General features: G+C 37.5%; 1 protein-coding gene and 1 pseudogene across 11 annotated transcripts in view; one reads left to right on the top strand and one right to left on the bottom strand.

Annotated features, from left to right (window-relative positions):
• The window catches only part of LINGO2 (leucine rich repeat and Ig domain containing 2), a 1,453,939-nt gene that overhangs the window by 1,124,742 nt on the left and 301,576 nt on the right, over positions 1-27,621 (top strand). The window lies entirely within an intron of this gene.
• Positions 16,741-27,569, bottom strand: LOC132346049 (U1 small nuclear ribonucleoprotein C-like; annotated as a pseudogene).

Here is a 27,621-nt window from a genome sequence, read left to right on the forward strand (position 1 = left end):
TACTCCATTTCGGACTCTTTTGTTAACCATGATGGCTACTCCATTTCTTCTAAGGGATTCTTGCCTGCAGTAGTAGATATAATGGTCATCTGAGTTAAATTCACCCATTCCACCCCTTTTAGTTCACTGATTCCTAAAACGTCAACTTTCATTCTTGCCATCTCTGGTGAGACCACTTCCAATTTGCCTTTATTAATGAACCTAACATCCCAGGTTCTTTTTGCAATATTGCTCTTTGCAACATCGGACCTTGCTTCCATCACCAGTCATATCCACTACTGTGTGTTGTTTTTGCTTTGGCTTCATCTCTTCACTCTTTCTGGAGTTATTTCTCCACTGATCTCCAGTAGCATATTGGGCACCTGCCGACCTGGGGAGTTCATCTTTCAGTGTCCTATATTTTTGCCTTTTCTTACTGTACATGGGGTTCTCAAGGCTAGAATACTGAAGTGGTTTGCCATTCCCTTCTCCAGTGGATCACATTTTGTCAGAACTCTCCACCATGACCCGTCCATCTTGGGTGTCCCTATACAGCATGGCTCATAGCTTCATTGAGTGTCTTAGAGGCTAAGAAATCTCTGAAGTTAGTGTGAAAAGATATAATTCAGTCACCATTCTGACACAGAGCAGGATAGGGTTTGAAACATGGAACAGAGGAAAGATTTAGCTGATGATACAAAGAAGTTTCAAGAACAAAAGTAGTTCTCACAGGCAGTTCAGCCTGTTTTACCAGTTGCCAAGTGTGAATAATTTATTTTTAAGTTGCCATCTGACCCACTCTGAATAGTGTATGTCATCTTTATGTGTGTGATCATACATACATTCACTCTTTAGGACAGTTAACATATCATTATCCGTTGAGTTTATCATCATCTTCTCTGAGTTTATGGAGCCTGGAATTTTTTCAAATCTGGTCCATCTCACATTTAGTATCGGTGGGTGTGAGGGGCCCCTGCTCAATCTTGCTCTTACAAGTGTCTGAGGTGTCTTAAAAATATGATGCCCACATCAGATGATATTGCTGATATGCTGCTAAACTCTGTAGCAAAAACAACCATCATTTTTGCTGGATAGTCAGGTTGTGAGATGTTAGTTCCAGATGCAGATGGGAGGGTTAACTGTCCAAGGCTTTGGGGTCAGGAAAGGGAGAGTCTAGCTGTAATCAGGGTTGGACGTGGATGCATACTGGCCGAGCTACTGTGCGGTTTCTAGACCTTCAGATAATGTCTCTTTCAATGTTCTTTTTTGAACTTCACTCACCAGCCTTCCTTTTTTCTTTCATAAACAATTCCTCTGGGATCTTTGGGGCCAATTTATATCCTTTCCTACCCATCTACCTCAAATGGTTTCCTTTTAATCTGAGAAAAAAAGCCTTTTTTTTTTTTTTTCTTTCAATGAGTCTGTCTCTCTTTTCCCTCTCCCCATTCCTTCTCTCTCATCTTCTTCTTTTCTCTCTCTCCTCCCTTTTTTCTTCTTCTTCTCTCTCTTTCCCTCTATCTCTTCCTTCTCTCACAAACCTGTTTTCTTATAGACCTTATATGACCTCTAAACCCAGATTCCAAAATATTAGCAAGCAAAATTATCATTCCTTCTGATAGAGGGCTGGGAGAAATTCATCCCCAAACCTTTCCAGGATGTGAAGAAAAATACTTCTTCCAGTACCTTCCTTCCTATATGACATAGAAAAAGAAGAAAAAGAAAATTGAATTAAGACTCTGAATGTATTTGTATATCCTACCACAATCATGTATTTTGGGTAAAATTAATCTCAGCAAGGTCTCATTTTATTCTGATTGTCACACATTTGTCTTTTTTCTTCAAATTTTAAACTTTTTATTTTGTATTGGGGTATATAGTTCAGTTGGTAAAGAATCTGCCTACAATCCAGGAGACCCCGGTTCCATTCCTGGGTCAGGAAGATCTGCTGGAGAAGGAATAGGCTACCTACTCCAGTATTCTTGGACTTCCCTTGTGGCCCAGCTGGTAAAGAATCTGCTTGCAATGCAGGAGACCTGGGTTCGATTCCTGGGTCAGGAAGATCTGATGGAGAAGGAATAGGCTACCCATTCCAGAATTCTTGGACTTCCCTTGTGGCCCAGCTGGTAAAGAATCTGCCTGCAATGTGGGAGACCTGGGTTCAATCCCTGGGTTGGGAAGATCCCCTGGACAAGAGAAAGGCTACCTACTCCAGTATTCTAGCCTGGAGAATTCCATGGGCTGTATAGTCTATGGGTTCCCAAAGAGTTGGACATGACTGAGCAACTTTCAGTTTTGCTTTCATAGCCAATTAACAATGTTGTGGTAATTTCGCATGAACAATGAAGGAATTCAACCATACATATACATGAATCCATTCTCCCCCCAACCCCACTTCCATCCAGGCTGCCACATTACATTGAGTAGAGTTCCATGTGCTATACAACAAGTCCTTGTTGGTTTTACATTTTGAAGATAGCAGTGTGTACATGGATTGTCACATAATTATAATGCCCATTGGTGGGCATTATAAAGGAGAAATTATGTGTATTCTCAATGGCAGAGTCTATTAAATATCAGAATCCTGGTACCAAGACTAGGGGGACCAGGAAACAACACTCACAGGCTAGTACTTGGACAAAGCTTTTTCTCACCAGGACATGCTGTGCTTTGCACATGTGTACAGACAAATTCTAAAAAAGCACAAGCATTTTAAATAATAAAATGAAAACAAAACCCATTCATATATACCCAAAAGACAAATAAAGGTGATCCGGGACCAATCCTCCTGCGATTTTCTTTAAATTTCTTATCTTATGAAATATTCACTGCCTTGTTTGAAAAGTTAAAGCCATGCATGCCTAAACTTCCAGGCTTCAGAAGAAAAAAGTAATTCCTCTTGGATATGACTTCTACACATGGTAAAAGCTTTGGTATGGTTGGCAAGTCAGTGAACATACAGATGAGAGGAGGAAAAATAAATACCCCAATGGCTGTGAAAGATGTTCTGTGGTATAGTTCACAGCTTCCATCGTGCTATGGAATTCAGATTTATTTCTAAACCTCTCTGGGAGAGTTCTCTGGTGGGATAGTTGTTAGTCTCAAAAGACTGGGAAGAAATTCCTAGAAGATATTTTTAATGAAGCATGCATAAGAAGCCCAAGTTGAACAGAATATTAAAAAAAAAAAGAGTCTTGGGGTGTGTGTGTGTTTGTTTTCAATGATTTTTAGGTCGACACAGTTTTCTGTAATGGTCTTTTAATATGTTTATATGAAAATAAGTTGTCTAATTTGTCTTCAGATGTATTTATCCTAGTACCTGTACATGTCTTGCTCAGTTCTCACCCTTGGCAAAAAACAAGGGCAGAGTGACAGAGGTAGTTCTCTCTAAGGATGGAAGTGAGATATTTTTCTCTTACAACCCTTAGTTAGAAATATATTTTTCAGGAACATTTTTATTCCAGTCAGCATAGCAGCCTTACTCAGTATTTTTATAGCCTTTGTATTTGTGAAGTGCTTTAAAATGAGCTTGATTAGACACATACTTCATCATCTAAGGAAAAAATCAATACAAGGCATCATTCCCACTTGACAGAGAACATAGATGCATCACCATAAGAGTATATTTCTTAGGAAGGAGGTTAAGTTGCCTATTCAAGTTGGTCTTCCAAATCAATGGAAGACAAGTGGATCAAATCTGGTGTTCTTTAACTTCTAGAGTACTGCCTTGGTTGCTTAGCTATGTGTCTGTTTCCATGCATTAATCAATAACACCATAATTATCAGGAATGACAATTGCACATCAATGATTCATCCTCCACTGTAAGTACAAAAAAGGATTAATATTACATTGGCTCTAGAATATAGAGAAGGAAAGGTCACTAAATGACGTATTAGAACCACCATGATAGCAGACCAACAAATTAAACCCAACAGGAAAAATCAACATTTGTTGGCTAAACCTAATAAAATCTTGCAGTTTATTGATGTTGTTCCTCCAGTGGGCAGAAATAGCTCTAGGATAAGTTAGAAAGACAATAAATAAGCATGTGGATCAGAAAGAGTCGGTGAAACACATGTGGAGATCAAGGTAGCTCAAAATAAAGCTGTAAGTACAAATTTCAATAGATCCATCATTGCTAAAATGTTATCTTACCTTTAGAATTATTTTCTGTTACTGAACTGTAAAGAAACTAAGATTTTTTTCTAAATCCTGAGTCAAAGACTTCTGGTAGCCATAATTTTAGTGAGTCTCTGGGAGGTCATTTCACTAGTGATCTCTTGTAAATCACAGAATCCTTTCTTCTTTAAAGACCACTGTCCTGCAGATTAGAATGGTCTTGTGTGTTGATGAATTCTTTAAAAGACCAGTGGGCATACAAATGTATATACATGACAGATAGACAAAATAATACGTTTTAAAAAGTCTCTTTAAAAGATTTTGTTTTATATTAAATGTGTATTGAGTCTAATGAGACTAAGACAGGCTCTTTAGTATTTTAATGTTAAAGATCAAAATGAATCTTACTTCCAACTTCCAAGAAACTATATAAAATTGTGACAAAGATATTTTCATAAAAATACTGATTACAGAATTTCTTATGGAGCAAATAAATAAATAGAAAAATAAAATAAAAACAACCTAAAGATCCAACATGGATGGTTGATTACATAAAAGACACTGCTTTTGTGTGAGGGAATAACATGCAGCCCCTATAAACTATGTCTATGAATTACTTTAATGACTGAATAGATTAGGTCCTCCTAATCAATTAAGTTTTGAAAAAAGGTAGAATAAAAATTATACACAGTAGGGTATTTTATGCTTTTCCCTTTTCTATGTATCTAAAAATTCTTGAAAGATATATACCCAAATATGAAAACTTTTTAAATAGTTTATGTAAAATGTTTATTTTTATATTTTGCTGTATGTTCCAAATTTTCTACAATAAAAATTTCATATTGCTTAATTAACCTAAAAGAATTAAGATTTTTACTCTATTAGTTTCATTTTAATGAATTGTTTTAGTTTCTCAAGTGTATCATGTTCTTTGATGCTTGTTCTTCCTTCTGTCTGGAATGTTCTTTTCCTATCCTTGTGGCTGGCTGCTTTATATCATTTTATATTTATGCTCAAACATCATTTCCTCAGTGAAACTTTCCAAAAGTACCCCATTAAATGTACAGCCCCCTCCCCCATATTTCATCATTCTTATCCCATTATTGTTGCTTCCTTTTCTTCATGATACTACCTGAAATTACATTATTAACCTATTATTTCATCTATTTATTTGTTAATTTCAGCCTATTACATTACTAAAGAAATCTGCATGAGAAAACTTGCCTACTTTAAGTTCCCACGTCCTAGAACTCTACCTTGCATTAAGGAGGCAACAGATTCCTGTCTGTAACACCTGTACAGATGCCACTTTAAATCTAGAAATAGCTAAGTAATCTCGAGTGCCTCTAAAACAAGACCAAAAAATTTCATTAGTTTCCTTGGGCTGTATATAAACCTATTTTCACAACTATTTTGACATAAAATTGAGAGGAAGAAGTATCATTGTCCAGGACAAATAATGGAGTGTAGTCGGTGGCAAACTGTAGAAGTTAGGTTCTACATGAACGTATGTATTAGACTTGGTGTTCCTATTGGTTGTTTGTAAAGTTGTTGTTTGAGTGGCAGCCTTCAGGGAACGTTATCTTCTAGCCAAAAGTAAAATTGTCCTTCAGTAAAAGGGCAGATTTCCTGGAACCTTTATAGATAAGTTACAAGGTGGGTATGTTGGAAGTGAGCCCTCTCATGGGATTTAAAGTGTTGCTGAAAGTCATCAATTGCTACAAACTCTATGATTTTTCTTCATTGAGTGTCATGATGATATATTCTTTGTACTAGATGTGAAATAAATACATGTGTCTGCCGGGGTCCAGCCCCGGCTGATCCAGGGTATTTGAAGGAGAGACGGCATAGGCGACCTATTTATTTAAATATTTATCAAAGATATAAAGAGCAATAGAATGAGGATAGCTCAGTGAGGAAATTCAGTGGAGAAAAGAGGCTGAGTAGCTTGGTTTACGCGGGAGACCAATAAAACTTCAAGACAAGAAGTTTGCACCACTTACGTAGGCCGCAGGCGTCCTTCCATTCTCCCAAAGGAGAAGAGACACTGAGGCCTCCCTGGTCAGATCTTAGAAGCTCAGGCATAATTAGTAAGCATGGTGGGTTCCGTGCTCCAGATGGAGACTCAGCCAGAGTGAGAGAGAGAGCGACATGGGGAGACCAAGTTTCAGTGAACAAGGCCCGCACTTTATTTTCCAAAGTAGTTTTTATACCTTAAGTTGTGCATAGAGGATAATGGGAGAAGGGGTAGAGTCATGCAGTAAGCCAGGCTTTCTTCCTGCAAACTTATCATATGCAAAAGTTTAGGTGATTTGCATCATCTTCTGGCCCGGAGGCCTGTTAACATTTTAAGAAACTTATTTTTCTCTAAAGGTGATTATTCTAAAGTCAGGCGCCAGCCTCCAAAAAGCACTGGACAAAGCTGTATTCTTATAGGGCAAAGGTGAGGTGGGCTCAATCAAGAAAAGAATTAACTCAAGGGTCCAAGGTTACAAACATTGAGGCTACTACTTACATTTCTATACACCCATTATATCAATCAATACACTGCCAAGGACACAGTAGGTAAGGGGTATGGAGACTTAGCAGCAAACATTGGCCCAATAAGTGAAAAACCCTTCACCAATACAATTTCTAATCAATCTTTTAACTACTCAAAAGAATCTGTGTTTAGACAGTTTAGAACATCTCCTGCCTCTCACAGTTGGGAGGCTCTGAACAATCACATGTGGCCGGAAAAACCTATTCAGGCAGGCTAGAGGATTTCCAAAGGAGTTTGTAGGTTGAAACACTGTCACACCCAGGAATTATTAACTGGAGTTGTAAGCTAACTCTTTTTTCAGAGAGAGGTAGTGGGGGACAGCCCCCCATAAAGTCAGAGGTGTAGGTGAAAGCACAAAGCAGAAAGTAGGCAGACTCTGGTTTTGGGGGTAGATGCTCAAGAATTTCCAGGGGGACTCCTGAGGCTCAATCCCGCCTTTGTGTATGCCGAGCCTCCTTCCTCATGACCTTTGCCACGGGTGGAGTGCCTCACACTGGCTCCCGGCAGTGATAGAATTCTAGTTGAGCTATTCCAGATCCTGAAAGATGATGCTGTGGAAAGTGCTGCACTCAATATGCAATATGCACTCAATATGCAGTATGCCAGCTCCCGGCATGTGTCTATATTTTATCTAGGCAGATAAAACAAGGGACCTGAAAGTAGTCTCTTTATTCTGAAAAACTGGATATAGTGTATTAAGAAGGTGTTGAGAAAATAGGGAAACATTTCTGCATATTTTAGGGTTTTTTTAATCCCATTTTATTGTCATATTCCAATAGTACAGTGGAAACCATACCTAAATATAAATGTTCCTTATTATAGTCTGCCAAATTTTATAAATAACAGTCGTATTGTTATTATTAATTTTAATGATGCCTAAAATTTACTAAGCAACTATTATGTACTAGGTAGTATACTAAACACTTTAATATGTAATTATGTATAATTCACTTTTTACAATAATGCTCTTAGGTTGGCCTTTTATGAGCCTGGTTTAAGAAATGAGGAAAATGAGATCTGAGATCAGAGGGGATGTTAGGTTCCCCAGGCTACATGGTGAAAATGGTGAAAATGCCATTCGGCCCCAAGTTGGACTGCTTCCAAACCCTGGGATTTTTAATTCCTGCCATCTTAATTGATTCTGTTGTTTGAATTTGAGAAGAGACTTTCTTCATTTAACATTTATTTAATTTCCAGGAGGAACTACTAAAAACATGGTTACAAGAATATAATGCAAGTAAGAGGAATCGTTTAACTTACTGCTGAGAATAGCTAGGAATATATTTACCTCTTGACTGAGTGAAGGAAATAATAATGTTTCTTTGCTCACCTACTACAACAGATTATCTTAAATTCTAAAGTATGCGCGAGTCTTTGTTTTTAATTTCCATAAACCCAAGGGCCATGCCTTGCATATGCACAAGTCTTTGTTTTTAATTTCCATAAACCCAAGGGCCATGCCTTGCATTTCTTTTGTGACGTCTCATTGTGTTTAGTATAGTGCCCTGCAGAGTTAAGTGGTCAAAAAACGCTTGTTGACAGAATTTCTCATTGGGCATTTGTCAATATCCTACAGTGTACTTTTAAGATTTAATGAAACTGTACTCTCAAAGAAAGAAATGTGCATCTGTTCTAATGCCCCATGAAAATCAATATATGTACTATAATGACTTGAAACATCCATTTATTTTTTTCTGCTTTATTTTTTCCACCTATTTATAGAGGAAAATAATAACTATGTATTCTTTTTTTTTTTTAGCAAGTTGAAACATGAGGAAGTTAGGTTTGATAGTTGTTCTGAAAATACTTACTTGTTACTTACTTTTCATGCTAACACATAGCTTATAGAACTTTTATTTTTAAATGCCAGCTTCTTTTGTTTAATTATTTTGAATACAGGGAACGTGGCACCATTTATTTAAGTTACTCTAAATTAACACCCAATACACATCTTGAAATTAAAAGACGCTTACTCCTTGGAAGGAAAGTTTTGACCAACCTAGATAGCATATTGAAAAGCAGAGACATTACTTTGGCAACAAGGTCCGTCTAGTCAAGGCTATGGTTTTTCCTGTGGTCATGTATGGATGTGAGAGTTGGACTGTGAAGAAGGCTGAACGCCAAAGAATTGATGCTTTTGAACTGTGGTGTTGGAGAAGACTCTTGAGAGTCCCTTGGACTGCAAGGAGATCCAACCAGTCCATTCTGAAGGAGATCCACCCTGGGATTTCTTTGGAAGGAATGATGCTGAAGCTGAAACTCCAGTACTTTGACCACCTCATGCGAAGAGTTGACTCATTGGAAAAGACTCTGATGCTGGGAGGGATTGGGGGCAGGAGGAGAAGGGGACGACAGAGGATGAGATGGCTGGATGGCATCACTGACTTGATGGATGTGAGTTTGGGTGAACTCCGGGAATTGGTGATGGACAGGGCGGCCTGGCATGCTGCGATTCATGGGGTCGCAAACAGTCGGACACGACTGAGTGACTGAACTGATACATCTTGAGGGCTTCTCCGATGGCTCAGTGGTAAAGACCTGCCTGCAGTGCAGGAGAACCAGGAGGCGCAGGTTCAATCCCTGAATTGGGAAGATTCCCTGGAGGAGGAAATGGCAATCCATTCCAGTATTCTTGCCTGGACAATCCCATGAACAGAGGAGCCTAATGGGCTACAATCCATATAGTCACAAAGAGTCAGAAATGACTGACCACAGCATAGCAGCAGCTACATCTTGACTTGACCATATTCCTGACAGACTCTTGATGAAAGTGAAAGAGGATAGTGAACAAATTGGCTTAAAAGTCAACATTCAGGAAACTAAGATCATGGCATCTGGTCCCATCACTTCATGGCAAATAGACAGGGAAACAATAGAAACAGTGACAGACTTTATTTTGGGGGGCTCCAAAATCACTGCAGATGATGACTGTAGCCATGAAATTAAAAGACGCTTGCTCCTTGGAATAAAAGTTATGACCCACCTAGACAGCATATTCAAAAGCAGAGACATTACTTTGCCAACAAAGGTCTACCTAGTAAAAGTCATGGTTGTTCCAGTAGTTGTATATGGATGAGAGAGTTGGACTATAAAGAAAGCTGAGCACTGAAGTATTGATGCTTTTGAACTGTTACGTTGGAGGAGACTCTTGAGAGTCCCCAGACTGCAAAGAGATCCAACCAGTCCATACTAAAGGAAATCAGTCCTGAATGTTCATTGGAAGGACTGATGTGGAAGCTGAAACTCCAATACTTTGGCTACCTGATGCAAAGAACTGACTCATTTGAAAAGACCCTGTTGCTGGGAAAGATTGAAGGTGAAAGAAGGGGACGACAGAGGATGAGATGGTTGGATGGCATCACCGACTCAGTGGGCATGAGTTTGAGTAAACTCCAGGAGTTGATGATGGACAGGGAGGCCTGGCGTCTGCAGTCCATGGGGTTGCAAAGAATCAGACACGACTGGGTGACTGAACTGATATGGATGTAATGAAATACCAAGATCCCCCTCATTTTGTATATTGCTCACTATGTCACTCAAATGCTGTTATTAATCTCCTCACTGGTATAAAGTAGGTGTTGAATGAAATTATTTATAAAATTTTTAAAGTATTTTGGCCCATTTATTCATTTAACTTATTGGCCGTGGGGCATGTGGAATCTTATTTCCCAACCAGGGATTGAACTTGTTCCTCCTGCAGCAGAAGCACTAAGTCTTAACCACTGGACCAGCAGGGAAGTTCCTCTAAGGTTTTTAATAGAGTAGCATTTTCTGATACTATTATATTGCATAATATGTATCTACTATGATATATATATATTATGGCATAATATACGTCTGTGAGTACATACATACTATATATAATGCTATATGTAGTAAAATAGAACATGTATTTTCACTGATTGCTCTAATTTGACTGGATTTTTCTTGAAATATAACTCATGATTCAAGGTCAGAATAATGTTGGCTTAGAATGGAAGTACAATCTGCTGATTTCTCTCAACCATAGTTCCCATTTTAAAAATAATTTACTATTCATATGTGAATTTTGGCATTATGCTCAGGGTGTTCTTTAGTATATGCTAAGGCCATTTCAAAAGTGGTATGCTATTTTCAGAGTAAGATATTTACAATGTGGTTTGTTTCAAAACTTGTTGACTATGATTTCTTAACTTCCATTCCATCTATATTATTATCTCTGTATAAACCATTTCCAAAATTCTTTTAAGAATGTAAAAAAAAACTACTTTAAAAACTCTCATTATAAGTATTTGTGCTTGTTCTCAAAATTATCCATTTCCAGAACACACAAAATTACATGATCTCAGAGAGATCTAAAATTTTAGACTGGAAAGAAACTTGTGAGTCATCTATGTAACTGTAGATTTTACCAAAAATGCAGAAACTGAGGTTCAGAAAGATAAGCGAATTGTCCAAGCTTATTTATCACATAGCTATTTAGTGATAGAACTTACATATGAATCAAGATCTCCTCTTGCTTTAACATTCCATCCTCTCTTCCACTCTTTTTTCTGGTCTGTTATTTCTTCAATGAGATCAACTTCAGATATACAATCTTACCCATAATCTCTGTGCTTTTCTGCAGTTCTGTTATTTGTTATAGGGCTTCTCAGGTGGCTCAGTGGTAAAGAATCAGCCTGCCAATGCAGGAGACACAGGAGATTCAGGTTCAGTCCCTGGGTTGGGAGGATCCCCTGGGGAAGGGAATGACAACCCACTCCAGTATCCTTGCCTGAAAAAATGCCATGGACAAAGGATCCTGGTGGGCTACAGTCCATAGGGTTGCAAAAAGTCAGACACGACTGAGCATGCACGCATAGGTAGGCACTTTTCAGATTGCTACACCTTCTTGAAGAACTGACCCTTTTATCATTATATATCCCTCTCTGTCTCTGATTTATTTTTAAATTTTGAGATTTATTTTCCCTGTTATTAATATATATTAGTGTGCTGTTATATTACTTTATTTTATAGATAATACATTAACTTATTTATTGTAGGGGAGGAAAATTTTCCTCTACCCTTCTAGGTTCTTTTGGTTGGTCTGTTAGTTAAATTGACCTAAGAGTAACGAAAAGAAAAAATGATGTATGTACAGGAAATCCACAGAGACAATGAGAGGTTCCCTAACAGGCAAGCAGTTGAGGCTCATATGCCATTCTGAGCTAAGGAAAAAGGGGTGGGAGTGTGTAGTTTCAAGAGAAAGGAAGACAATTCACAAAAAGATGGAAAGAGCAAATATTTGGTAAACAAATGCTCACCTTGCCATTCAGAGACAGTAGACACAGAGAGGACTTTGAACAAATAGGCCCTGCTGGCTTCCCCCTAGCTTACCACACCTGGCCCATGTTTTTTTTAATCTCTTGTGATAGTTTTCTCCCTGTACCAGGTCATCTATCTAAATTATTTTAGCCAGTTAAGGCGAAGGTGAAAAACAAAACAAAACACCTTTTTCCTGAGTCTTTGTCAATGTCAACTTTGTCAGTCTTTGTCAACTTCAGGTCAGTGTAATTCGTATGCAAAAGGGACACTCGGGAGGAGGATTGCTCTGAGCCCCTTCAACATCAGGATGTTAGCAGAATCATTTTTACTCTTAGTAAAATATAATCAATAATAAAATATTCTGCCAACCCAGAAAAAATTCTCCCCAAAGAGAGACGAGACAACAGTTTTGTCACTGAATAATTGAAACCAGACTGTGATGCGTATCACAGGCAATCTTCTGAGACTGCAAAAACAGAAAGAAATCTCAGCCTTTTGTATAACCAGGAGATACAATCCATAGCCTGCATGTTTTCAGGATAAATGATAACCAGTTCTCACATAAGAGGACTTAATATCTGTCACACAGAGTTCATCCTACATCGGCCTGATAACTAGGGTGACAATCTGTGTTTCCTAAGTGCCTTTATCCAAATGAGAATTAAACTTCTCATATCTATAGGACAGGAGGTAGCTTTGCACCATCCTGAGAAATTCAGGCTTCTGTCCTTCTATGGAAATTGGGGATAGAGATGTTATCTTCTTTGATGATTTAGTTTCAAAGAGAGGGCAGCCAGGTCCTTGTGAAAAAAAGTTCCTAGGTTCTTCAACACTGGCAAGAGGCTTATTTAGCTTTCAAAAAGATGTACATATTGCTCAAAGGGGCAGGAAAAGTATCACAAATAAAAGTTTTCTAAAGCAAATTCTCTAAGCAAGGGGAGGGGAATGGAAAAGTCTCCCTTTTTGCGCCAGGCAAAATTCCTTTTTTTTTTTTTTTAATCTGTGTTTACCCTTAGAGAAAGGGAGAAGGCACCTTATTACTTCTACGTGGAGGTGACCTCTAGGCATATATTCACTGGGTAGGGAGGTTCCTCCCCTGTAGATGGAGATGGGCGTTCCTGTTCCCCACTTGTTCTCCACTGACACCATGGTAGGCATGGCTTCACCACCACTGGTTAATGGTAGATGTCCTGACTCTCCCCAGTCCTCCTCTGACAACCCCTCAAAGGGGAGAAGCACCTCATTACTTCCCAGTGTGGGTGGAAGAACCAACTCCTCACAGGGTCTCCACTGGCCTCTCCTTACTGACTGATAGAGATGGGGTCAGCTCCCTGTCTGACTCCTCTCTGGGGAGGGTGTTGGCTTTGTTACAGTCCCTCTGGGCTAGCCGCCTGGCCTCCGCATTCAGCCCTTGCTGGCATGAGTACAGATGGGGCCAGAGGTTTTTCCGTAGTCTTTGCCTGGAGCAGAACCATTATTTTCTTCAAATTTCCTGTCTTGCTCAGCTGCTCCTTGCCTGGCCCTTTCACTGGAGGGCAAACTTTTAAAAAGGAAATATTTAATTTATTTGCCTGGATTGGGTCCTAGTTGTGGCAGGCGGGATCTTTCACTACAGCACACAGCCTCTCTAGTTGTGGCTCACTGGCTTAGTTTCTCCTTGACATATGGGATCTTAGTTCCCTGGCCAGGGATCAAACCTGTGTCCCCTGCATCCCTGAGGGGAGGCTTCTGTTGGCACTATTTTGGTCTGTACCTGTTGTTGGTGTTCCCATGCTACTGGGTTCTTCAGCTCCAAATGTGCATATATTAGGGAAAAGAAAACCCATCTTGCCCTTCAAAATTTTGTGTTCACTTTGTGTATACGCTATGGGATTTTAGTTGCACTTAGTGAGAGAAACAGGAGAAAGTACGTCCATTCCATCTTCCCAGAAACCAACGTCTCTCTGCATATTTTGAAAATAGTAGCATGGAAGTCACTGTGTCATGAGAACTCAAAAAGATGTTACCAACATGCCAAACCCTTTACTTTCCTAACCACAAGTTTGTAAGGTCCATGAGGACAGGGGCTTCAAGTAGTACTCACTTTTAGTCAACTTCCATTTCTTCCCACAGTGAGAAAACAGAACATTTTTTTTCCCCCTTGTCTTTATAGTCAGATTTTTTCATGTCTGAAAGTGAATGTTAAATTGAAGCATAATAGTCACGGCACCCAAACACTGCCCTTCCCATCAGGATAATTTGTAGCACTTTTGTCAAAAACTTAAGATAATTGTTAGATCAAAGAAAAAGTGCCCCCTTTTGTTTGATTCAAATTGCCTATTCCTTCTTTTACTTCAAGAAAGAATTTTAAAGGATTTCTTCTCTAAATTATAAAACAAGTCAAGTTAATGGTAATGATAGGGAAAGAATTTTTATTTCTGACTAAAAGAATGATAACTCATTTTTTTTCTTTAATGAGAACAGTAAGTAAAAGTAATTATTCTTGCATGCTTGCTATCTCATTTAGCATTGATACAAAATTCTCTTCAATAAACTCAAGTGGGTTTTTGTTTTTTTTTTTTTGCAAAGTTGGGCTTTAGCAGGTTTATTATTTCCATTAGGCTGTGGAATTTGATTATTCAATCAACCTACTTCAATCTAGAAAAATCTCTTATGGCCCATTATTTTAAGGAATCTTCTTTTGTAAAGCACATGATTGTGAAAAAAAAGAAGAAAAAAAGAAAGACTATCCTCTTACTTTCCTTCTTCTTTTATTTTTAGTTTTAAATAATTCTTGTTGCAGTTCATGTGTAGTAAGCCTATTAAACACATTTATAGCCACAGTTATTCTAAGAAACTTGAAAAATAAAGATTAACATCTGATCCAAACTCAATCACTGGTCTGAGTATATCAAATACATTAAACTTCCTTTTCAGCATAGGAAAATATACTTTCACCAGAAGAAGTATACATCTTCAGGTCGAATTACTCTAGAGGGTTTTGGGTAAAACTTCAAAGATTTTTCCTATGAATAAATAGCCACATGAATCAAATTGAGTTTAGGAAGATAGATAGGTAGATAGGTACAATGTTGCAAAGGTATTTTCTAAAGTAAAATGTACTCTGCACCTTATTTTTCCTAAAAAATATCTTCCCACAAATCATATTATATATGTATAATATATGTAATATGTTATATGTTGATATATGTTAATATATGTTAACATGTATGTGTTAATATATGTAATTGTGCACATTTGTATGTGTACATGTTGAAGCAACAGTTAGAACCAGACATGGAACAATGGACTAGTTCCAAATTGGGAAAGCAGTATGTCGAGGCTGTATATTGTCACTCTGCTTATTTAACTTATATTCAGAGTACATCATGCAAAATGCCAGGCTGGATGAAGCACAAGCAGGAATCCAGATTGCCGGGAGAAATATCAATAACTTCAGATATGCAGATGACACCACTCTTATGGCAGAAAAGGAAGAACTAAAGAGCCTCTTGATGAAGGCAAAAGAGGAGAGTGAAAAAGCTAGCTTAAAACTAAACATTCAAAAAACTAAGATCATAGCATCTGGTCCCCTCACTTCATGGCAAAAGGGAAAAAGTGGAAGCTGTGACAGGTTTTCTTTTCTTGGGCTCTGGTCCCATCACTTCATGGCATATGGATGGGAAACAATGACAGACTTTATTTTCTTGGGCTCCAAAATCACGGCAGATGGTGACTGCAGCCACGAAATTAAAAGATGCTTGTTCCTTGGAAGAAAAGCTATGACCAACCTAGATAGCATATTAAAAAGCAGAGACATTACTTTACCAACAAAGGTCCATCTAGTCAAAGCTATGGTTTTTCCAATAGTCATTTATGTATGTGAGAGTTGGGCCATAAAGAAGACTGAGCACTAAAGAATTGATATTTTTGGAATGTGGTGTTGGAGAAGACCCTTGAGAGTTCCATGGACTGCAAGGCGATCAAACCAGTCAATCATAAAGGAAATCAGTCCAGAATATTCATTGGAAGGAATGATGCTGGACATGAACCCCCAGTATTTTGTCACCTATTACAAAGGACTGACTCATTAGAAAAGACCCTGATGCTGGGAAAGATTGAAGGCAGGATAAGAAGGGGACGATAGAGGACGAGATGGTTGGATGGCATCACCGACTCAATGAACATAAGTTTGAGCAAGCTCTGGAAGATGGTGAAGGAAAGGGAAGCCTGGAATGCTAAGAGTCCATGGGGTCACAAAGAGTTGGACACAACTGAATTACTGAACAACAAATATTTTGGCTGAGGGGAGGAGGTGTTCTAAGTAACACCATGGTCTAGAGTAGCTCTAGAAAGCTTATTATTTGGCTTTTTCTTTTCGATGATTAATAACTATCTCCCAGGTTGGTATTCCAAAGCTGATTGTGTCCTGATCTCTAATTCTAGTTTGTTTATAAAAATTGCTTTCTCAACACTAGCATTGTTAAATAAAAAACCTACCTTCACTGACTGAATCAGCACAGGAACTTTTAATATGCATTAAATGGAAGTAACCCTGCAGGTCAAACTTATACTCACCCAACTATTCTATAGTGATACCTATCATTTTGGTTTTCCTTTTTAATCAAGTCAGGCTTTTATATATGTGTTGATTACATGATTTCCCACAGGATTGTTTTTTAAAGAGTTGAAAATTGTATTTTCACATTTCACAATACAAATGAAAATTACTTTTTTTTGGGGGGGTCGCATTACTTCCCTCCAAAACTACTCTCATTTTGATAGGAAGGGGGAACACGTTTTCCTTGTTATTCTCTTAGGAAACACCCCAAGTCACAGCACCATGATCTTCTGATGAAGATCATGCTTTACATAAAGCAAGTAATGTAAAATTGATATGAAGAGGCTCTCCAATCTCTTTATCTTTCTAGTCAGGTCTTTCCTCACCAGGTGGGCACCATGATGAGACAGGCAGAAGGTCTCATCACTGGGGGTCCAGGCATCATGGGTATGTGGCCTCCCATAGGCAGCCTCATTCTAGGAGCAGGTCCCACTGGCATGATCCCAGGAGGAGGAGGGCTCATCATTGGCATCATGGGAGGGACCCCCATGTGGGGTGCTAGCTTCATCCCTGGGCAGGAGGTCCTGGGAGACTGGGGGGAGGTGGGATCATTGCCCCTGCAGGAGGAGGAGCAGAGAATGGAATAAAAGGTATCTTTCCTTGTTGAAATAGCTGTTGTTTTTATCAATCAGGCTCTGAGCCTGCCCTTCTATGCATTTCTGATAGTAGTCCTTCACATTCTCTTCGTGCTTCCTACCACTGCAGTGTGTCTTTCTCACAGAGGCAGAATCGTGGGTGAGGAATGGATCACAGTAGTCACAATAAAACAGGCATGTTGCTCCGCAGGCCGTTGGCAGCTCTGTTCCCCATAGGATTGTATGTTGGGTGTTTTAGGGAGTGCCTTTCCTCTGCCCCAGATATACTTAAACTTCTGATAATGTAACTTAAGACTCTAATGGCCTCTATAGTATAAAAATTCTGTGAATAGGAAGTAGAATATGTTTAGCTGCCCAAACTCACTTTAGCTCAAGTTTGTTCAGTCGGGTTGTCTATCATTTTTTTCTTAACAAGGGATGAAGTAGAGGACAAAGATATATATGTTGTTTAGAGTATACATGTCGTTTATATTAATGGAGATATGAAACATACATACTTAAGCTGTCACAGTATCTGTCTTAAGAGAAGTATGCTGCTACTTGGTCATTCAGTCATCTACAACTCTTTGCAACCCCATGGACTGTAGCTCCCCAGGCTCCTCTGCCCGTGGGGATTCTCCAGGCAAGAATACTGGAGTGGGTTGCCATGCCTTTCTCCAGGGGATCTTCCCAACCCAGGGATTGAACCCAGGTTTCCTGCATTGCAGTGAATTCTTTACCATCTGAGCCACCAGGGAAGCCCCAGCCCTTAATTTGTTCTAAAAGACTAAAGAGATCATTCCAGATTTGGATGACCCTAAGATATTTTCCATTGAAATGGGAGGCTTGTTATTAATATTCACAGCAATGCAATTGGCATGACCTTCTTTCCAAATAATGCAATTTTTCAGCTTTTTTCCATGCCGAGTTCCATGAAAAAGATGTCATATATAAGAGATAGTTATATAGACATTATTAGCATGGGGTTTGAATTTGACAGTATAAGGATGGTTTTGTACTAAATTTTTTTCATGAAATATAAACCTTAAATACTAACACTGAAAATATTAGAGAACATTTTAGTATAAAGGATAGTGCTAGACATATAACTAAAGCAAGAGAAGCATCCTCTTGATAAGATGCCTAGAATTCAGAATGTGCCTTTTCATCATAATCATGCTAAGGGTCATTGGAATTGAGTGTCTTGATGGTATCATCTGTAAAATGGAGTTAATGGCCCCTTTTCCTTACTTATCTCACAGAATATGGTGAAAGATAATAGAACTTTGCAAGTAGCCTTACAAAGTCATTACACAAATAGAAAGTTTTACTATACCTATGTGGGAATATGTCCTTTGAAACACATTAAGGAAGAGAGTACCATATCTTAGAACTGAGGATACCATTTTATGCAGGTTTCCAAATGTATGATATGGCTGAAAATATTAATCTTATTTGTTATTTAATTTTGTAAGTGAGAATAATTTCTCACTTCTTTCTCATGAAAATATGTAAAATCCCTTTAACATTTCAGAAAATTTAAGTATTTATAATTTTTAATTTCAATAGAAACATTAATTTTTCCACATCGTTCCTCTAAAAGTTCAGTTTTACTTGGAATTGTTTATCAGTGAATGACTTCTTTACAGGGAAAATTTCTCTCCTACACATACTACTTTTAAGCACATTTTCTGAAGTCCATCAACTTGCAGGCCCCCTTCACCCTCTAATTCGATGATATCCTGGCAGACCTTTACCATTTTTCTCTGATCATAGAGAGAACATTTTTCTCTCCAAGGCTAATCTCTTGATCTTGTTACTCTCTATCCTCAAGCTTTCCACTGTTCAATCCTGATCAAAGCTTTTCCAATGGTATATTGAGATCTCCGTGTTATGTGTTTTCATTATCTTCTATGATAGGAATTTAAGAAATGTGATGAGTAAATAATGGCCAAACTTGAAATTCTGATACTTGTCAAAAATATATATATATGATTTGTTTCACTAGTAAAGTTGCTTTATTATCTTTTTGATTTGTTAGTCTAACCCTACATACCATTAAAAATAAGCAAGAAATTGTGATGGGAAAAATTTTGATGTCAAAATGTGTAACGCATACTTAAGGGTTAACTGTAGTAAGAAATATGTGAATGTTATAGGGAAAGAACAAAGCATTTTTGTTAAATGTACAAGAAGGTGGAAATAAACTGGTACTCAAATTAATTTCCTGTGTGGAAAGATGAACTTTACAAATGTAAATTATTTTATATATTTATTGCACAGTTAAAATCTCAATAAATATTGAGGTTTTCAATAATTTAAAATTAAAATTTACTAAAAATAAAAGCTGGATGGTCATATTCAATGTATTTTAAGTTGTTAAGGTGGGGATTTACCCTGCTGTTTGGTCGCTAAGTCATGTCTGACCCTTTTGTGACCCCGTAGTCTATAGCCCGCCAGGCTCTTCTGTCCATTGGATTTCTCTGGCTAGAGTACTGGAGTGGGTTGCCATTTCCTTCTCCAAGGGATCTTCTGGACCCAGGGATCAAACCTGTGTCTCCTGCATTGGCAGGCAACTTCTTTACTACTGAGCCATCAGGGAAGCCCAGGGATTTACCCTATCAAATATCAAATAACATTATAAAGCCACTGTAATTGAAATATGAGATATTAGGTTATAAAAGACATTAGACCTCAGAAATAGAACTAATAATTTCATATATGACAGAGATGAGATCTATTCCCTTTTCCTTTCTAACGTTAGAAACCTATCTACACTTTTAATTTTTGAGTAGCTTCCGTCGTGGAGATTACCCGTTTTAGTTTTATTTTTTTGAAGAGTCAATTTTTAATTAATTTATGAATTCAACCTTTTTCACATTTAAATTAATTGATTTCTGTGTATATATAAATATAAATAATTTTTAATCTTCTTTCATTGAATCTGTTGAATAAATTGTTTGCAAATTCTCTAATATAAAGTTTAGTTTCCTTTATTCCTTTTATTATATTGTCTGTTAAAAAGCTTTTAAAGGTATAAATGTGAAACTGAGAGTATATTTGGTTAATATCTCGTTTTTCTAAGAGATATTTTAATTGGTTTCACTTCTAATACAACCTGCAGTTGTGCAACTGTAGTTTTGATTTTCGCTTTAAGCCTAAGAGAATTGAGAAGTAATTTTTGTCTGTTGTTGGAATTTTTGTTATTTTTCTTTGATTGCCTTTTTTTGATCATTTGTCTGTACAAGATGTTCTTTTATGGAAGTCAATTAAATTATAATTATTTCTGTTATCAGTTTTTATTAATGAACTATGAAAACATGAAAAGAGATGAATTATCTATTAGGGTGGTATGTGGTTCAATGTTTACTTTATTAATCTTGTTTAAATTCCTATAACTTAATTTTTGATTTTTATTTTTACTTTGTCTATTAAAAAACTGAGAAAGAATGTGTTGAGTTTTCCTACTAATGACGTATTTCTGTTTGATCATCATTGTATTTTTCAGTTTCATTGTGTACACTTTGATGTTAAGTTATTCAGTTCTCAAGTTCTGTGACTGTGTTACTGGATATTTTATGTTTACTAAGATAGACTTTTTTGTGTGTGTTCACAACGTGTCTGATTTTCTGTCTAAAATTAGTACTCTCGTTCCTGGAATTTTTGTTCTTCTTTGCTACTCTAATATTTGTTTCTACTTTTATTTTAAGTGATTTTCTTGTAAACCATATATATTAGAATTTTATTTTTCCTTGTAAAGTTATCAGAGACTTTTTACTGGAAATGTACCATGTATTTATTGCTATAACCCAAGATTATTTGCTTTATTTTCAACATTTTGGGAAATATGTGTACACAGTTTGAACTTGGCCACTTTTTTTAAATCACCTCTTTAATGAAATAAGAACAAAATTATATGTTTTAACTTTCTCCATAGTTAGGAGGAGAAATTTTGCCTACTTTTATTTTCCCCATTCTTTTCTTTTTAAATAAGTGTATATAGAACTCTAAAATATTTTAAAATCATATTCTATTCTATATCTTACTCTAGTTTAAGAATAATTTTTCACACTTTTAATGCTGTCAACACATCTTCAGCTATTTTTTTAGATTTAACTTTATAACTAAGCAATTTTGATATTTATCATAAGTTTGCAACCTAGCTCCCCACTCTTGAAACTTAAATACCAAGCTACTTAAACATAGATGCAGATAGTATTTTAAAGAATGACACATAGATTTAATATTTTCTGAACTTTGACTTTTTCTCTGAATATCACTGTGTTGCTTGTTAATAGAAACAATAATGGCCTAGGTATAAAATTTTAAATCCTAACGTTTTCCCCTGAGGAATAAGAAATATTTAAACCAAAAGAAGGACTATATGTGTGGAGTGAAGTCATGATATTGTTGTGTGCTAAAGGGATCAGAGTGAGTCCGTGTAATTCCACAGGGCAAAACCAAGATCAAAGGTAGAAGCTATATAGAAAGTTGGATGAATAAAAAAGTTGATCTCTTTAACACAGAGAGTGTTCTAAAGATAGAGGCAGAGCTGCCTTACAAAATCATAAAATGTAGTACAAGTTTTCCTCCAGTGACTTTGTGCCTCCTTCGTAAGATATTGTGCAGAGGGAATTTATACTAGATTGTTTTAAGAGTAGGGAACATTCCCTTAGGTAGGTACCTGCCTCAAAACTAGAGGATCCATCTCTTACTAAGGCTGGTACATTGTTTAGTGAATTGTAAATAGATGGAACCATTAAGATGAGACTTTACATAAACTGTGCTTTTATTTATTTATTTTTGAGAAAAAAAATAAAGCCTTGTTTACGTTGGTTAATTAATTAATATCCTGTTGCCATCATAGTGTCTCATGCTTTTGCTGCATGATGGATGGTGGAGGGGGCGTGGCTTGGGGAGGCGTGGCTTGCATTTCAGCTATTCAGTAGACGTGGCTCCTTTGCAACCGTCTTTCTGTAGCCCTCCTTTGAATACCAGTCAGATGTACATATACACAATGGAGTATTACTCAGCCATTAAAAAGAATACATTTGAATCAGTTCTAATGAGGTGAATGAAACTGGAGCCTATTATACAGAGTGAAGTAAGACAGAAGGAAAAACACCAATACAGTATACTAACGCATATATATGGAATTTAGAAAGATGGTAACAATAACCCTGTGTACGAGACAGCAAAAGAGACACTGATGTATAGAACAGTCTTATGGACTCTGTGGGAGAGGGAGAGGGTGGGAAGATTTGGGAGAATGGCATTGAAACATGTAAAATATCATGTATGAAAGGAGATGCCAGTCCAGGTTCGATGCACGATACTGGATGCTTGGGGCTGGTGCACTGGGACGACCCAGAGGGATGGTATGGGGAGGGAGGAGGGAGGAGAGTTCAGGATGGGGAACACATGTATACCTGTGGCAGATTCATTTTGATATTTGGCAAAACTAATACAATTATGTAAAGCTTAAAAATAAAATAAAATTTAAATTTAAAAAACAAAAACAAACAAACAAAAAAAACTAAGCATCCATACTGCTCACACTGAAATCCGCGAAAGAATTTGTAACCAGAGCAAAAGCCCTCTAGTGGAAGATCTGTTTGTAACTCTATTACATAGTATGTGACTATTAACTAGAGGGATTCTAAATAGTTCTTTTAGGAACCTTTTAATGTTTTTTTTTTTTTTAATTGCTGAGTTCCAAATAATACTTGGTGGGTAGTCTAAATATTTAATGTTAACATAACAAAAAAGAACACCGCTTTTATTGTTAAACAACACATACCAACTACATAGAAGGGAACAACAGAACAACTGTATCTGAATTTCCATTTTAGAAAACTATCACTAAATGTGTAAACGTGCCATTCTCACTTAACTTATAGCTGAACCAGATAACGTGAAAGAACTTAGAGGAAAACAGCAAAGAAAAGCTGAACTTCTGTTTTATCCTTTACATGGGCTCCTATTCTATGCACAGCAGGGTGATCATAGTTCATAAAGCAGGACCAAAAGCTTACTAGGGTTTAAATATAGCCTGTGACCTCAGGGAATTTCTGGATTTTAGTTCTTGTTCTGCCAGCTCCTGTTAGTTCTTTGTCAATTACCAGAGCTTCAAATTCCTTATCTGAAATTGGAAGGGCTATTGCATGTAATAATAATACCCATTGCTATATTGAGTACTTGCTATGTGCCACACATTGTGCTAAGCACTTTATATGTATTATTTCATTTAATCTTCACAACAACCCATATGTTAGAGATGTGACCCAACTGATTCTACCATTAGAATGTTGGTCTGCCGGACAGCAAATCTATATACCTGAAAACAATATAAATCTTAAAAACCAAATCTAGGTCTAAAATTTTATGAGAAATTGGCCTTGGACTAACTAATGTCAATTACACATTGAATTCTCTGTTTCTGATGAAAACCACCAATGAGTTAATTAACCATACTGTTCCTGGGTCATTTGATTTAATTCTGGTCCTTAGGTTTAGTCTCCTCCCTCATTCCTCTTTCTGTGGCTGCCTATTTTGCTTTCTCTTATTAAGAAATTTTCATTTTCACTGCATTTAAACTGTCAGTATTATCCTTTATCTGGTTTTATGTTTAGCAAGTTAAACTATCCTCATAATTTTATCAAATTTCTAGAAAAGTCCTGTTGGTATTTGATCTGCATTGCATTTTAACATACACTGTAGTTTGAAGAAATTTGACATCTATAGCTATTCTTTAAATATTCAGTCTCATGGCACAGGAGTGCAATATATCTCTGTAATTATGTTGTTTTTTAAAGTAGTTCCCAATAATATTTGATATCCTTCAGTATATGTTTCAGTTCAGTTCAGTTGCTCAGTCATGTCCGACTCTGCAACCCCATGAACTGTAGCACCCTAGGCCTCCCTGTCCATCACCAACTCCTGGAGTCCACCCAAACCCATGTCCATTGAGTCGGTGATGCCATCCAACCATCTCATCCTGCGTCATCCCCTTCTCCTCAGGCCCTCAATCTTTCCAAGCATCAGGGTCTTTTCAAATGAGTCAGCTCTTCGCATCAGGTGGCCAAAGTATTGGGGTTTCAGCTTCAACATTAGTCCTTCCAACCAACACCCAGGACTGATCTCCTTTAGGATGGACTGCTTGGATCTCCTTGCAGTCCAAGGGACTCTCAAGAGTCTTCTCCAACACCACAGTTCAAAAGCGTCTAACATATTCCTTCTTAATTTGTAGGTATCTTCTTTTTCTTTGCTACTTTCTTTCTCATTTATTGGCCCTTCTCTTTTCTTGATCTTCTCCCTATCCCATCAAAAGTAGATGTTAAAACACTTTTATCTTATAAAACCCTAGGTATAGGATTTCCTGTACCCTAATTGTGCTGTCTCATCTATCCCAATGATTGCAACTACCACCTGTACATAGATGACTTCCACATTTATATGTTAATCCAATCTATGTCTATAATTCCTTGTACTCTTCTCTACCAGGTACCATTAGCAATCCCAAACTCAAAATATCCAGAACCAAACTCATTATCTTATTTCTGAGGATAAATTCATACATTTGAATTCCATATTTTGCTTAATAGTATTACAATATGTATCCAAATTCAGAGTATTAGAGCCAGCTTCTTTCTCTCTCTTTTTCTATATACAATCTGCAGCCAGGTCTTAATGCTTTAAGTTCTGTGAAGTTTCCAGCATCCATCCCCTTTTCTCCACTGTCATAACCACTGTCAGAGTTCATGCTCTCCTGAAATCTTGTCTGGATTATTGCTTTGATCTTTAAACCTTTCTTTTTGTTTCCATCTTCTTTCCTGCCATCCCATCTAGCCTGATAACCATCCTGTTCTTCTTTCTATTGCACAGCATCATTTCAGTCTGTCCTGTAGTCAGGATGCTGCAATAGTCCACAGTAGCTCCTTGCCTAACTCAGTACAAGTTCCTCAAATTAGAATTTAAGACCCTCTTACTCCAGTTTCTTTGCATTCTTCCTTTCAGGTGATTCTAGTCCTCAAGCCATCACACTATCCTGCAACTGAACTGTTCACTTCTTTAGAAATACCTGATAATTTTATTCATCTAGCCAAATTGGTCATACTGCAGCTGTTCCCCTGAATACCTCCTTGGTCACCTCTACCTAGTGAAGCCTATATACTTTAAAAGTATATGATATCTCCCTCACCTCATACCTTAATTTTGGTAACTTGTCATGGTATAAAGGAATATTATGCTGTTTATGTACATGACTTTTCTTCATTTCTAGATTTTTCAGCTCTTTAACTGCAGGGATTGATCTTACTCATCTTTCATTCTACTCAGTCTTTTGTGCACATATAGACTTCTCTAAATATTTATTAAAACAAATTATCAGTTCAGTGAGTTCAGTCACTCAGTCATGTCCAACTGCGACCCCATGAACGGCAGCACGCTAGGCCAAACTATCCATCACCAACTCCCGGAGTCCACCCAAACCCATGTCCATTAAGTCAGTGCTGCCATCCAACCATCTTATCCCCTGTTATCCCCTTCTCTTCCTGCCCTCAATCTTTCCCAGCATCAGGGTCTTTTCCAATGAGTCAGCTCTTCACATCAGGTTGCCAAAGTACTGGAGTTTCAGCTTCAACATCAGTCCTTCCAGTGAACACTCAGGACTGATCTCCTTTAGGATAGATTGGTTGGATCTCCTTGCAGTCCAAGTTACTCTCAAGAGTCTTATCCAACACCACAGTTCAAAAGCATCAGTTCTTCAGCGCTCAGCTTTCTTTATAGTCCAACTCTCACATCCATACATGACCACTGGAAAAACCATAGCCTTGACTAGACAGACCTTTGTTGATAAAATAATGTCTCTGCTTTTCAATGCTGTCTAGATTGGTCATAACTTTCCTTCCAAGGAGTAAGCGTCTTTAATTTCATGGCTGCAGTCACCATCTACAGTAATTTTGGAACCCAGAAAAATAAAGTCAGCCACTGTTTCTGCTGTATCTTCATGTATTTGTCATGAGGTGATGGGTTCCGGATGCCATGATCTTAGTTTTCTGAATGTTGAGTTTTAAGCCAACTTTTTCACTCTCCTCTTTCACTTTCATCAAGAGGCTTTTTAGTTCCTCTTCACTTTTCTGCCATAAGGGTGGTGTCATCTGCATATCTGAGGTTATTGATATTTCTCCCGGCAATCTTGATTCCAGCTTGTGTTTCTTCCAATCCAGCGTTTCTCCTGATGTACACTGCATATAAGTTAAATAAGCAGGGTGACAATATACAGCCTTGACATACTCCTTTTCCTATTTGGAGCCAGTCTTTTGTTCCATGTCCAGTTCTAACTGTTGCTTCCTGACCTGCATACAGGTTTCTCAAGAGGCAGGTCAGGTGGTCTGGTATTCCCATCTCTTTCAGAATTTTCCACAGTTTATTGTGATCCACACAAAGGCTTTGGCATAGTCAATAAAGCAGAAATAGATGTTTTTCTGGAACTCTCTTGCTTTTTCAATGATCCAGCAGATGTTGGCAATTTGATCTCTGGTTCCTCTGCCTTTTCTAAATCCAACTTGAACATCTGGAAGTTCATGGTTCACGTATTGCTGAAGCCTGGCTTGAAGAATTTTGAGCATTACTTTACTAGCATGTGAGATGAGTGCAATTGTGGGGTAGTTTGAGCATTCTTTGGCATTGCCTTTCTTTGGGATTGGAATGAAAACTGAACTTTTCCAGTCCTGTGGCCACTGCTGAGCTTTTCAAATTTGCTGGCATATTGAGTGCAGCACTTTCACAGCATCATCTTTCAGGATTTGAAATAGCTCAACTGAAATTCTATCACCTCCATTAGCTTTGTTCATAGTGATGCCTTCTAAGACCCACTTGACTTCACGTTTGAGGATGTCTGGCTCTAGGTGAGTGATCACACCATCATGATTATCTGGGTCGTGAAGATCTTTTTTGTACAGTTCTTCTGTGTATTCTTGCCACCTCTTCTTAATATCTTCTGCTTCTATTAGGTCCCTACCATTTCTATCCTTTACTGAGCACATCTTTGCATGAAATGTTCCCTTGGTATCTCTAATTTTCTTGAAGAGATCTCTAATCTTTCCTGTTCTATTATTTTCCTCTATTTCTTTGCATTGATCACTGAGGAGCTGAGAAAGGCTTTCTTATCTCTCCTTGCTATTCTTTGGAACTCTGCATTCAGATGCTTATATCTTTCCTTTTCTCCTTTGCTCTTCTCTTCTCTTCTTTCACAGCTATTTGTAAGGCCTCCTCAAACAAATTAAATGGACCCCAATTATAGGAATTGCTGGTTCAGACAAAGAAACAAACACCTAATTTTAATTAGATTCAGAAGGTGCCTTGTTTAAAATAAAACCTGAGGTATGCTGATTTCTTCATTTTGTCCTTACCTGACTCAAATTTTAATTTTAAGGTGAACAGCTGAGAACCTCTGATTGCAAAATCCTGCATGTCAATGGGTTTTTCATTGTTAAAATGAGTTATTTGCTAGAAATGCCTCATT

This window comes from Bos taurus, chromosome 8 (genome assembly GCF_002263795.3).
Source record: "Bos taurus isolate L1 Dominette 01449 registration number 42190680 breed Hereford chromosome 8, ARS-UCD2.0, whole genome shotgun sequence".
NCBI lineage: Eukaryota > Metazoa > Chordata > Mammalia > Artiodactyla > Bovidae > Bos > Bos taurus.